Here is a 14767-nt window from a genome sequence, read left to right as displayed (position 1 = left end):
AAATCTTGGCCTCATTACATAATTGAAGACTCAGAAAGAGAAAAGAGACAGGTCAGAAGAAATATTTCAAAATATAATAGCTGAGAAATTTCAAGAAGAATGAAAAAAGGAGAAGAGAAAGTTTCTGTCTGAGATTGGGACTCAGGAAAAATATCCATTCTCACTGTTTCTATTGAACTTTGTACTAGAGGGCCGGGCAGTACAGCAGGCTAAATAAATAAATGTTTAAATAAACAAATCATTTTAGAGATAACAACACAGGAAATAAAGCATCTGTATTTGCAGACACATGATCACCTATGAAGAAAACCCCAGAGTGTACATAAAATCTCTATTACAATTGATAAATGACTTTGATAAGGTCACAGGAAACAATGACAGAATGACTTGATAACTACAGAAAATGGGATAGCTTTATTGGGGTGACTCCAAAAAATATAGGTCGATATCAAATAGCTTGGCCTCATTACATAATTGAAGGCTCAGAAAGGGAAAAGAGACAAGTCAGAAGAAATATTTCAAAATATAATAGTTGAGAAACTTCAAGAAGAATGATGAAAGGAGAAGAGGAAGTTTCTGTCTGAGTTGGGACCCAGGTGTTTACCAGGGGTTACATAGCTATCTTGAGTTTGTCAAACTCGCAAATCTGTACAATGAAAAGAATGACTTTCAATGAATACAAATTTAAACTAAAAATAAATAAAACATTGTTGTAAAGAAAGAAATAGATATATAGATTGGATGCAAAATTCCAATTCCCCTGCCCTACCAAAGCCTTTCTTTCATCTTCACCTCCAGTCTCATTTAAATTTTCTTTGTGCATGTGTGTACATGTGTGTACATGTGTGTACGTGTGCATGTGTTTGTGTGTGTGCATGTGTGTGTGTGTGTGTGTTTGGGTGGGGGTTGAGATGAGGTGTTAAAAGTATCCAGTGGGTTGATATTTATACTCGTTAGTTGTTTTCAGTAATCTCTTGGTGGCACTCACACTCACTCTCTGGATGTAAATGTAACTAATGAAGCCATTGCTTTCTCAGCAAGTATTACTAAATTTCCTTTTGTGTTTTGAATCAGAGAATACTTTCAAAATTAATTTTACCAATTCCTCCCTGAGAAATTCCTAAAAGCCAAGGTTATTGATTGAACAAAAGAACTATATATTTTTCTAAAGACAGACTTCAATTTTATTTTTACCACACTTCAACTTTTAGATGATCCAGCTGTCATTCATACTGTGTGATCTTCGAGTTGAAAGGATTAGAGAGAACCTGGGCTTTAGTATTTAATCTAAACATGGAGCATTTTCTTTTCAGTGTTCTTAACCCTTGGTCTCTGCTCTGCTGATGCTCTGATATCACCAGTGATGAGCGTTTTGTGCCTTTTTTGGGTTACCCATTCCACCACTGGGCAGCTGTTTGGTTACTATAGTTGTTTTGTTATTGCTACGTTTGCTTTAGTTTCAATGTTCTCTTTTATATTCTTCCAAATCATACTAATGAAACCCTCGGGCAACAAAGGAGGCCTCTTGTCCTGCTTCTGCGTGTTAGCCTACACAATACGGGAAAACCTCAGATGTGTCTGTGCTCCAGAGGCTAAAAATAGTCAGAATTACTTCCACTCTTCCCATGACCAGACTTCAAGATTCCTTGCCATCTTTTAAGTTTAAATGCATTCATGAATATTCTTCTTATAGAGGAGTAGCCAGGGCTGAACTCAATTTTCCTAGGCTTAATATTGCATCGCTACATTTCCTGGTTTAGTAGTTACATCAAATGATTGCTTTCCTTTAAAATTCTCCCATTTCAGTTTGTAGCTTTTAGTCTTCACCATTATTACAAAACATATGATTCTTAAGTAATGTCATGCTACTATATTATATGGCATATAAGAATTTTATGTTAAAAATAATTCACATTCTATTCATACACTGTAGTATCCCATCTGTTCAACCTCTTGAATAAGAAGGAAAAAAGAAATTACTAACATTGTTGAAGCACCTCTTGTCAACGCTGTGCCATAACTTTTGCATACATTTTCTCATTCATTCCCAAATCAGTCCTTTAAAGTAAGCATTATCATTTCCATTTTAAATGGGAAAATCAGGCCCAAAGAATATAATTAGACTGCCTAAAGTTATACAACTTGTAAGAGAAGAATAAAAATGTGAACCAATATCTATCATCAAAGCCCAATGATGCACATGATTTGAAATCTTCAAAGAAGGGCAAACCAGAATAGTTTGAATACATTTTACACTACTATTTATAAAAATGGACCAGACATTGTCATGATTTGTAATAACATGCATGCGAGAATTTGTGAATATTTTTAGGTATCTAGGAAAATATATATCAGGTATGTAATACTCTGTAACATTTATAAAAGCCAGGATTCACATGTTCTAGTACACTAAGGGTGAAAGTGGAAGAAGTATTTTACTACTTTCAAATTATAAACACCCACATATAAATGATTTAACTAATAATATCGTCTCTCAAATTAATTATTATACTTATTGTGACTTAAATAAACACCATTTAAAAAGGTGAATGTGGCCTTCTACATCTGATTTTGTATGCTAGTTCAAGCCAGTTAGGAATCATATGCCAAATGGTGTGTAAAGAACTAAAATTTGGTCTTTAGGGAATCTGAAATCCAAGATGGCATAGTAGGTAAACACTGTGCTTGTCTCCTTATGTGAACACATTAAAATTACAACTAAATTATAGAACAATCTACCTGGAGAACCATCTGATGTCTACCTGAACAGAAGTGTTATACTAAGGATAGAAAGAAGAAGCCACATCAAGACTGGGAGTAGGGGTGCAGGTGTGTAATGGGCCAGCCCCACACCGGCACATGGTGGCTAAGAATTAGGAGGAATATCTTGGCTGCAGAGGTTCCCCTAGAGGAGTGAGGTGTCCCAGTCCCACACTGGGCTCCCCAGCCTGGAGTGCCGGTGCCTCTTCCTGAGCAGCTGGTAGGTGGGCATCATTTTTCTGTGTTGAGCCTTCCCCCTAGTACCATGGCCAAACCTGAATCTGATTGGTCTGGTGAGCTCCTCTGCTCCACCCTGCTGATGCCCTGGGACCCCACCCCACCCAACTCCCCCAACGCCATGGGCACTTTCTCAGGACCAGCCGGTCCTGCCCGTATTGCACTCTTTCTTGGGAAACTATCAAAGCTCACAGGTGCTAGGTGGGCAGCAACTGGCCTCAGTGTGCTGTGAGACTTTTACCGAGTATCTCTAGTCTCAGCAATGGTACCAAACCAGAATCTACATTACGCTGGTGAATACAATCATCCCACCCTGGTGACTCCATGAGACCCTGTCTTACCCAACTCATGTACTGCCTGAAGTTCTATCAGCAGCTGAGCCTTACAGGCAGCCAGCAGGTTGTGTCAGCCCTCAGGGTGCCCTGACGCTACCTCAGACCTGGTACTGGAGACAGTGATCCTCTGTTCATAGTGTAGCCTCTCCCACATGCCTCCAGGTTTAGCACAGACAGTGAATGACAGGGAACTGCTTTGTAGGTCCTACCAAGTAGTCCCCAGCCAGTTACAGGCAGTGGCTGACCTTGGACTGCATCAGGGCTGCTCCCAAGAGGCCCCCAAATCAACATACTTGGAGGTTGGCTTCAGACCAAAGCAGAATACTTCCCAATTAGCCTCACAAGTAGCACATACAAAAGACGATGTCATCAGGCACCAGAGCCCACTCTGGGGAATCCTGCTCCATATGGTAAGACCCTGGTAAAGCAGCCTGTAAGCAGTGGACATGGCCAAACCCCACAGCCAGTCAGCCTGAGGGCCCATCCCATCGACTCACATGCCAATATCAATCAAGGCTCAACTACAACAGGAGGGCACACACAATCCACACAAAAGACAACCCTGGAGCACCCAGCACAAGTGACCAGGTAGACTGTGCCACTGGGCCCCACAGCGCACATACTACACAAGGACACCTGGCCAAGACTGGGAAACATAGCAGATCTACCTAATACATAGAAAAAAACAGAAAGGCAGCCAAAATGAGGAAACAAAGAAATATATCCCAAATGAAATAACAGGAGAAAACTCCAGAAAAAGAACCAACCAAAAAGGGGACAAGCAACCTACCAGAGACAGAGTTCAAAACAATGGTTATAAGGATGCTCAAAAAAATTAGTGAGAACTCAATAAAAAGATAGCAAGCATAGAAAAGGACAGAAACTGAAAAAACAAAAAGAAGTGAAAAAGACAATAACTGAAATGAAGAATGCACTAGAAGGAATCACCAGCAGACTAAGTGAAACAGAAGATCGAATCATCAGCAATTTGGAGGACAAGGTAGCAGAAAACACCCAATTAGAACAGCAAAAAATAAATAAATAAATAAATAAAATAATAATAATCATCCCCAAAAATGAGGCTAGTTCAATAGATCTCGGGGAGATTTGGGTGTCCGTTGTTGGAAGAGTGGGTAGAGTAGGTGGTACATATATACAATGGAATATTGTTCATCCAGGCAAGGGAATGGGTTCTTGCCATCTGCGGTGGCATGGATAGACCTGGAGGGTACTGTGCTGATTGCAGTGTAAGACAGAGAAAGACAGATGCAATGTGATTTTGTTTATATGTGGAATCTAAAGAACAAAATGAACGTATAAACTCATAGATACAGAGAACATTTTGATGGCTGCCAGATGGGGTGGGGTGGAGGAGTCAGTGAAAAAGCAGAAGGGATTAAATACAAATTGGTTGTTACAAAGTAGTTATGGGGATGTAAAGTAAAGCATAAGGAATATAGTCAGTAATATTGCAATAACTATGTATGGTGTCAGATGGGTCCTATTGGGTTGTCAGAAAAGTCATGATGTATTTTTTCTATGTTTTTCCTTGCAAAAACGCCAAAAAAAGTCATGAATTTGCTGACAACCCAACAGATTTATTTAGGTGATGGATGAGAGGGGGTTTATGGAGTCAAGTGAAAAAAGTGAAGGGATGAAGAAATACAAATTGGTAATCAGAAAATAGTCATGGCTATGTAGCATACAGCATAGAGAATATAGTCAATAATATGGTAATAGCTATGTATAGTGCCAGGTGGGTACTAGACTGTCAGGGGGATCACTTCTTAAATTATATAAATGTCTAACCATATGCTGTACCCTCAAAATGAATATAATTAACACTGAATGTCAACTGTAATTGAAAAACTGAAAAAAGGGGTAGAAATGAAGGGGAATAAGAAGTCCAAATTTCTACATATAAAATAAATGTCTTGGGAATGTAATGAATGTACAGCATAGGGAATATAATCAATAATGTGAGTGTGGTACAGAGTCAGATGGTTCCTGGACTTACCATGGTGATCACTCCTTTAGGTATATAAATGTTGAATACTATAGTGTACACCTAAAATTAATATAATATTGTATGTTAGCTATATTTTTAATTAAAAAATATTTTAAAATTTTTTGAAAAGAGAGAACTGAAATTTTTCCTGGGGGGATCACGGTAAGCATCCTGAAACACTCCTTTTGTGCTAACCACCTTCTCCCAATTCTACTTCTACTTGACTTTCCATTTGGGTAGGTACACCTTTCCATATTCACGGCTTTGACATTTGTGAATTTTGCCAGCACTTGATTTCCTGGTTCTGACATGGGTGCGCCTTATACAGCAACACCTGCCCTAGTTACAGCATTTCAGGATCCAAGACTGACAACTCAACACTGGCAAGTACTGGGTGACCATGTTCTGGCTCCATGGTTCCAAAATTTCTGTGAGAAGCATATTTAGAGGACGTTTATATTTAGCTAGTTCAGCTATCTTAGTGATTTTTAATTAGCTCTCACTTCCTAGCCCCAGAAAATAGCAACATTGGCTAACATATCTTATCTCATTGGTCTGGTTATTTAATTGATATTCCTGGCCATTACTTCTAAAATATGTTAAATGTGCCCCTATAATTGTTGGTGCCAAGAGGAAACAGCAAAACCATTTCTCCACTGTGTATTCACTTACACACTTTACAGTTTTTGGAGAAAGAAGTTGACTTCATCTGTGATCCTTGAGAGAGAATTTGCCTGGACACCCATACTTTCTATTTGGTGGTAGGAGCTTCAACTCGTTACTGTGACCATTCAAAGCCCACAAATCCCACCAAGTACAGGAAATGGCAGAACTGATAAATGATTTTTTTTAAAAAAAACACATGCTAAGGAGGTTCTAAATGGCCCAGAGAACCACTGTATGCATCGGAAAAAGAAATCTGTCAGATAATCTTTAGGCAAATCATTTTAAGAAAAAGAAGACCAATTTTTTAATGGAACTTCTATGTCAGAGGTTAGCTTTTTGATAAATGAATATTTCTTAACCATTATTGAGATAAGCAATAGTAAATAGCTCTTGATCCCACTTTGAACAGATACATAGGAAAATGATCTTCAACTATGATTTGTTTCTGTACGGATACCACAAAATCCTGTCTGGTTTCTGTAGAGGTTTAAAGAATGAGGCAGCTGACAAGTTACATGGGAAGGTTAATCTCATTATTCTGCACTTTGTCCCCATCAGTCTGGCCTCCTGACAACAGGGAGGAATTATCTGTTGACAAGACAGTGGTGATATGAAACAGCAGGGAGTGTTATCTAGATAGCGGATCACTTAATTTTCCCCATAACCAGGCAGTGTGATCAGGCTCTCCTTTGTACTTTTGGTACTCAAAGGGTCATTGAAAGAGAGGATCTCTGGTAATCATGAAAATACAATTTTAACTGGGGTCAAGCTGATTCTGCTTGTTGCTATGACTAAAGGAAATAATTTATTGAAACCCTTTCCACTGTTCTTGGCCCATAACCACTTGAATATTGTATATTTCTTTCCTAATGGGGTTAAGATGTGTATATGATCATTAATAAGATATTCATCTTAACATTAATATCTATTTTACTGGCGCATAGGCAACACCTGGGTTGGCTCAGCTCTTTCGGCTCCACTCACTTACCTGTCACATTCCTAAGGGCTAGCTAGGATTTTTAAAGTCTAAGAATTCTCCTTTCTTTCTAATTGCCTTAAAATTAACTCAGAAGTATATTTTGAATATTGGATATTTCACAAGTGAGAATAAGAAAACTTCTAGGACCGTACATTATCAGGGTGGAGGTGACTTTAAATGTTGTTTTGCACCACTCCTTATATCTTGTTCTCGCCCAAAATTTTACTTCATAAAAGAAAGGAAGAAAATCCATAAAAGGTGAAGTCCTCTGGGGTTTATAAAAGATGCATATGAGAAAGGGAACCCTACACAATTCTACCTAACAAGGTTGAATGTCCAGTGGAGAAGGTTTACATAATATACAAATGGTATATTTTATATTTTGTTCTTATGGCAAATTTAAAAAATCAGGCACTCAAATTACTTAAGGACTATCTTTTGTTAAGGAAAAAGGCAAGACATGGAGTCATGCACAGCAGAATAAAAATTTCATATGGGCTCCTAATTAGCTCTATATCTAGACAAGTTTTAAAACTTTTTTGGTCTTGGTTTCTTTATCTTTTCATTGAGCATACTATTACATATAAAAAAACAGATTTGTTTGAGCTTTAAATGAAAAATATGATTTCATAGAAATATTAAATACTCAAATAATATTAGGTTTTACTAATTATGGACTCTTAAAAAATGATCCACTGACATAGAAACATTTTCAGTGCAGTCATCCATTCCTTAATGTTCGGGTGCTGCTCAGGCAAAGAGGAATGCTGGCAAGTCTGTGAAGGGTTTATAGCTTTACGTTTTGCCCATTATGTTTCTACATGGCTCCTCAGAAATGATTCCCTCTACTCTTATCACAGTAAAACAAACAAACAAACAAACAAACAGAAGTCTTATTTAGGGAGTCATCAGAAACTTGCTTATTCTATACCTTACAGCAATACGAGTGAGAATTCATTCATTCATTCATTCATTCATTCATTTGTTCAAGAAATATTGATTTAGTGTCTACTGTTTGCCAATTAATGGGCTACATACTGGAGATAAAATGTAAACAAAGACAGATTCTCTGTTCTCAAGGTTTAACATTAACAACTATAATTTAAATAGGTCCCAAATGTTTTCACACACCCTATTTTATGGAATCATGGTAACGACCACGTAAGGCAGGTATTATGAATATCGAGACCATTTAACTGATGGGAACACTGATGACCTGAGATACTAACTGTTCCTCACCCTGGATCCTCGTTCCCCATCCGGTACCAATCTGGCACACCTCCCAGAAGAAGATGTCCTTCAACTATCAGTACACAGGGTGCCCAAATATGGGCCCCCATGACAAAATCCGCAGCGCATGTTGGCTTTTTATTGTTTTTTTAAAGACCCACTTCATAATATGCATTGTCTATTACCAAATCATATGTAAATTTTTCCTACTTGCCATTTCGAATAGCCTGCACCAAGCCTCCCCTTCCATCAGTGCGTATAATTGAGATCTGACTTGGATTTAGAGAAAGCTTATATTGCATAATTTCCTTAATCTAAAAGAGTTTCTTTCACTCTTATAATTTTCTGCTTATTGCTTGAGCTAGAGAATAATAAATGCTTGATTACTTGTTCTTTTATAGCTGCAAGTATTGTCTGTTTCTTGAAAACAGGGATGTTGGTATATTACACTTTACAAAAGATTAGATCCATACCTCATTACCTGGGGAGTATGCCTCCATACATAATGTTTATCTCACAATCTTTCTTCTAGCCTACCTACTTCAATTATCTTTCTCCTCTTCTTATTGCTAGGCATGTATTGCCTGAACTACTAGGCCGTGAAATGTTCTCTTTCCAATAATTCAGTCTCTGACATTTCCAAATCTTCCTCGTGGCAGATACAGAATTAATAGGATGTATGGTCTTAATTGCAACCTTCTTATCTAATTAAAGTAAAATTGGAATGCGTATGGTGGAGGTAAATGGCTAAATTTACTGCTGGAAATACTCATGATTTAAACATTTTATACTTTCAAAATTGAAGTATGACTTGTTTATTGAAATGTATACAAATATATTAAATCCTGTAGCACAAAACAATAAGGGTGGAAAATAATTTTATTGTTCATTGCTGTTTGTGGCACTCTGCCATCATGATTTTAATTTGTGATTATAATTCATTAAGAACAAGAAAGAGATTTTTGGTTCTTCCTAAATTTGTTTTCGTTTCATTTTATGTGAATAATGGAAATTATATCCTTAAAGCACTAGCTCATGATTTCAGCATACTAAAAAGTAAATAAGGTCAAATGCATAGAAACATCATCTGAAGATATTTATGACTATTTTTAAATAGTAATTTGAGCCCTGTCCACATGCAAAGATCAATTATATATATTAACAGCAATTAGGTCAAACTAAAGCTTGAATTAGACATAAATGTGAATTAATCGTGATTGCTTTCTTGGTGTACAAAGTTTGAAAATGTGAACATCTGTCTCATGGGTACTATTTACTATGTAATCATTCTTTTAGCTAACACTGACAATTATGTTTATAAGCTTTTCTCAAAAATGTGTTTTAATGTTCATAGACAAATATATAAACTTTATGAGGCAGAAGTCCACATTGCATAGTGATATAACTGTTCTATATTCTTTTGTCGGGCCTTCAAATTTCTAAAAATTTACTGTCACTCATGCAAGTACTTTTTAATGAGTTTATTCTTTTCTTTTTCCCTGGCATTTCTATGACTACAAGTGGGGTTTTTTTGTTTTGTTTTGTTTTTTCTCAAATGTACCAACGTGAACGTTTGAACTTGTAAAACAAACAAACAAACAAACACATGAGCTGTAATGCAGAAATGAGTAGGCTATCTGAAAATAGGCACATTTAAGAAATATATTCTTAAGGGCTAGGCATAGGAGTTAATTCTAAATATATCCTATAGCTCTCTCCAGGTAGAACATCTTAGTCATTTGTTAGAACATAAGAATTGACAGCTAAATTAGATAAGTTTGAGTAAGACAGAAAGATAAGAAAATGACCACACTCCGCTAAAAAAAAGAACCCAGAGGAGAGGATTTCAATGAAGAATTAAATCATTAGGTGGAAATTTAATACACTCATTCACATTTTCACAAGGTTGTCCTTGTAAACAAGGATGCTGAAAAAATGATGATAAATCTTCATTCACTTATTTATTCTATATACAGAGGGTGCCAAAAAAATGTATGCGCATTTTAAGAAAGGAAAACTGTATTAAAATTGTAATACTCAATATATATCAATAACAAAAGATGAATACAAGTTATGAATACAAGAGGTGCTCAAAGTGGTTCCCATCAGTGTCCAGACACTTCTGATTATGGCAGACTACTGCTCGAGCAATGTCGATCAAAGTGTTCACTTGTATACATTTTTTTTGGCACCACGATATTTTTGTTAATCCCTAGTAGGCTTCCAAGTCACTATTAGGCACATGGATCAAAAGTTGAAAGAGATGATACATTTGCTTCCAAAGAGCTCACTAGTAAAGACACAAAGACACACACACACACACACGCAGACAGATACACAGACACACACACATACACACACACACACACACACACACACGCACACACAAATTATGTATTGTATATTAAAGGTGATACAGAAACACTAAAGTAAAGTACTATTGATCACTAAGTTAACAAAAAGAAGACATTTTATTTAACAAATTTTGAGTGGTAAGAATAGTAGCATGTGTTCTTCAAATAATACCTGTAAAAGCAACAGCACAGGTAGGAATGAGTTATGTTGAATTCCACACGTAAATTTTTATTGCTTTTATGACAAACTTTTGTATTATTTCTTGAAATATGACAGTAAAAATAAGAAAATTGTTCCCCTTTACTATGGCTAAGGGATTAAGAGGGAAAAGTTAGGCAATCCGCTTTCAAAACTGTTCTTAACTTCCAATTTAAGCCTTGACATGTAACATTTGGAAATCAGCATTTCGAATACTTACAACACAAAAAAGCTGGACAAACAGAAATCGTGACTTTTCTAAGCTGAACTCTAAAGAAAAAGAGCAAACCACAACCAAAATTTAAAGAGACAGCCTATTCCAAGAGTTATCGCCCAGATCTGCTCACCTGAAGGAAAATCCACAGGCTCAATAAATGGTAGAAACATTTAAGTGCTAGTCCTGATGAACTGGTGGAGGTATGCGTGGCCTACCCTGAAAGTGAGAAATCCCTGGGTACTAGTAGCCTTAAAGAGGCTTTACCACCAGGAACTCCACCAGGTTCTCCCTGTGAAGATCTGAGAAAGGTTCACCTGCAGGTCTAGCAGGAGAGGCAGCGGAATCACTGGGAAGTATACCCAGAGCCTTCTCCATTGCAAATGCCTACTCTCCAAGAGAATATACTTTTCCTTCTTATGTCAGCTTTGAGGAAGAGATTTTCCTCTCGCTCCAGCCTGCCCTGGTATTACTGTCTTATCAAAAGTGGAAACCCAAAACAGCGGCTGGGCCTTCAAGGAAATAATGATGGGATGCTATAGTCAGAAAAGGCAGTAGGGGCTGGGGGATAAATGGAAAGGTCACAACCCTGAGATGTAGTCCCACTACATCTATTAATAAAACACTGAGGTTTCATTGGAAGATGACAGAACATCCCCTGGTCCCCAGTTCTTACCACCACCGCAACAGGAGCCCAGTATATATAACAGCGGAGTGCAACTGAAAGATCTGTGAAACATCAATTCCTTCTGAGGAGGAGGACTTAAGGAAGCCCAAAGTCAAGAGAGAAGACAGAAACAAGGACCATAAGGGGATGTGAAGCCTCTGGCTACAACAGCCATTAGCTACAACAACCTAAAGCTATCCCAAACCCTAAACAGCATCCAAGTCATCGCCACATTAACATAAATACCCACACTGAAGCCCTATTTAATTCACTTCATTACTTGATATAAAATGTCTGACTTTTAGAAAAAAATAGAAGAAATCAGAAGTCATGTCAAAAGGCAAAAGGATATGCATTATGAAGAGAAAAAGCAATAATGAGAACCAGACTCAGTATTATCAAAGAGGGGATTTAAAATACCTATGATTAATATGTTAAGGTCTCTAATGGAAAAAATAGAGAACATGCAAGAATACATAGGCAACGTAAGCAGAGGGATGGACGTTCTAAGAAAGTAAAAAGATGTGGGGCATCAAAAACAATGCAACAGAAGTAAAGGATGCCTTTGATGGGCACATCAATATACACAACACGGGTGAGGAAGGTCACTGAGCTGGAGAATAGGGCAAGTTAAACTTTACAAAATGAGAGAGAAAAACAAGTTAATAAAACACGAAATAATAACTAAAAAACGTAGAACATCCAGGACTATGGGGCAATTTCCAAGGATGTAACATAGGCATAATTAGAATGCCAGATGAAAAACAGAGAGAATGAAGCTGAAGATATATTTGAGGAAACAATGGCTGAATTCTCCAGAATGAATGATATACAACAAACCACAGTCTTAGGATGCTCACGAAGCACCAGACAGATTACCAAAGCAAACAAACAAACGAAAATCCTAAGCATATCATATTCAAATTGCAGAATACCAAAGAACCCAGCAGGTTGGGACTAGGGGACCCCTTATCTACAGAAGAACAAGACCCAATTACAAAAGAATTCTTAACGAGCAAAAAAAGAGTGGAGTTAAATACTTAAAATGTTGACAGAAACCCACAACAATCTAGAATTCTACAAGCACATCTTAGAGATACTGCGGTTTGGGCTCCAGACACCCCAATGAAGTGTCACAATAAAGCGAGCAGTGATCTTTTTGCTGATGGAGGTTTTTGCTTTCCATTTGTAAAAATGCAACATATATGAAGTGCAATAAAACTAGGTATGCCCATACACTGTAAATTATTACTCTCTAAAAGTGAAGGGAAAGTAAAGATTTTCTCAAACAAAAACTGTGGGAATTTGTTGCCACTAAATCTACCCTGCAGGAAATGTTGAAAGCGATCCTTCAGGTAGATGTGAAATTATATAGGTCATGCACTTTGACCTGTATAAAGAACAGAAGAGTATCACATAAAGAATAAATAAATAATAGTGACATCAAATGTTTATTTTTTAAACATTTTAGTTAAAATAAATTTTAAAATAATTACATTAATTATATTGTGCATTTTATAAAATGATATTGAATATTAACTGTAATTGAACCCTCCGTTGGGCACAACTGATCTCACAGATTCATTGCACACAAAGTTTCAAATATCTAACAGTTAAGTATCGTGATTCATCGCTTCTGTATCTTCCCCCTCTACCGTAACCTATCGCCAGTCATGTTTGTGACTTAGTACAGTAAAGACATTATTACACAGAGTCATCTTTGTGTGCAATGACTATGTGAGATCAGTTGCACCTGACGAAGTGTTAAAATATTAAAAAAAATGTATTGTGCATTTATAGCATACAGATAAGTGAGATTAATGACAGCAATATCACAAGGGGCTGTAAGTAGAAATTGAAAATACTTGTTATATGTCCCTGCATGACACATGAATTTGTATAGTGTTATTCAAAGGTGAACTTACATAAGATAAAAATGTATATTGCAGATTTGAGGGTAAGCACTAAGTTTTAATACAATTGATATGCTAAAAAGGAGATTAAATAGAATCATAAGAAGCAGTTCATTAAAACCAGAAAAGGCAAAAAAAGAGAAGTGGAGGAAAGAAACAATAAAAAAATCAATAAATATTAAACAAGAACTAAACTAACTAACTAAAGTTACTAACTTGATATCAATTTATCCACATCAATAGTCACTTTAAATGTGAATATTCTGAATACACCAAGTAAAAGACAGAGGTTATCAGAGAGTATAAAAAGTAAAAAATAAACTATATGTTGTCTAAACAAAGCCCACTTTACATACAAAGACACATTTAGGTTACAAGTAAATAATGGAAAAAGATATACCATGCTAACACTTAACAAAAGAAAGCTGAAGTAACTATTTTCAAAAAAAGCAGATTTCAAAAAAAAGATCATTATCAGGGATATACAAGGTCATTAGATAATGATAAAGGTATTAATTCTCAAAGAAAACAATATTCTTAATATTCTCATAATGTAGATAACAAGGTCAAAATATATCAGGCAAAAATTAATAGAACAGCAAAGGTAAATAGATAGCTTCACTATTAATATCAGAGACTTCAATTCTCTGGTAGTTATCGATAGATCAAGCAGGCAGAAAATCAGTAAGGACACAGGTGAGCTGAATGGCAGAAAATCAGTAAGGACACAGGTGAGCTGAATGGCATAATTGGTCTTGATCTAATTGACATTTATGAAATACTCCATCTAACAACAGCAGAATACACATTCATTTCAAGCTCACATGAAGCATTTATCAAGATACTGGGCCATAAAACACAGCATTAAAATGAAAAAAAAAAGAAAAAGAAAAAAAATACAAAATATGATTTCAGATCAAAACGGAATTAAAGTAGAATTCAATAATAGATAGTAGAAAATCCCCAAATATTTGCAAATTACACATCGCGCATCTAAATTATACATGGGTCCATGAAGTCTCAAGAAAAGTTAAATTATTTTTCAAGTAAAATAAAATTAAATTACAATATATCAAAATGTGTGGAATGCATCAAAAGCAGTGCTTAGAAAAAATGTATACAATTAAATTCATACATAAAAAAAAGTATTTAAAATTTTAACATTTCTCGTTTAGTACACTAAAGAAAGAAAAATTTAAGCCCGA

This window comes from Hipposideros armiger, unplaced genomic scaffold, assembly GCF_001890085.2.
Source record: "Hipposideros armiger isolate ML-2016 unplaced genomic scaffold, ASM189008v1 scaffold_137, whole genome shotgun sequence".
In the NCBI taxonomy this organism is placed as follows: domain Eukaryota; kingdom Metazoa; phylum Chordata; class Mammalia; order Chiroptera; family Hipposideridae; genus Hipposideros; species Hipposideros armiger.
This window is presented reverse-complemented; position numbering follows the sequence as displayed.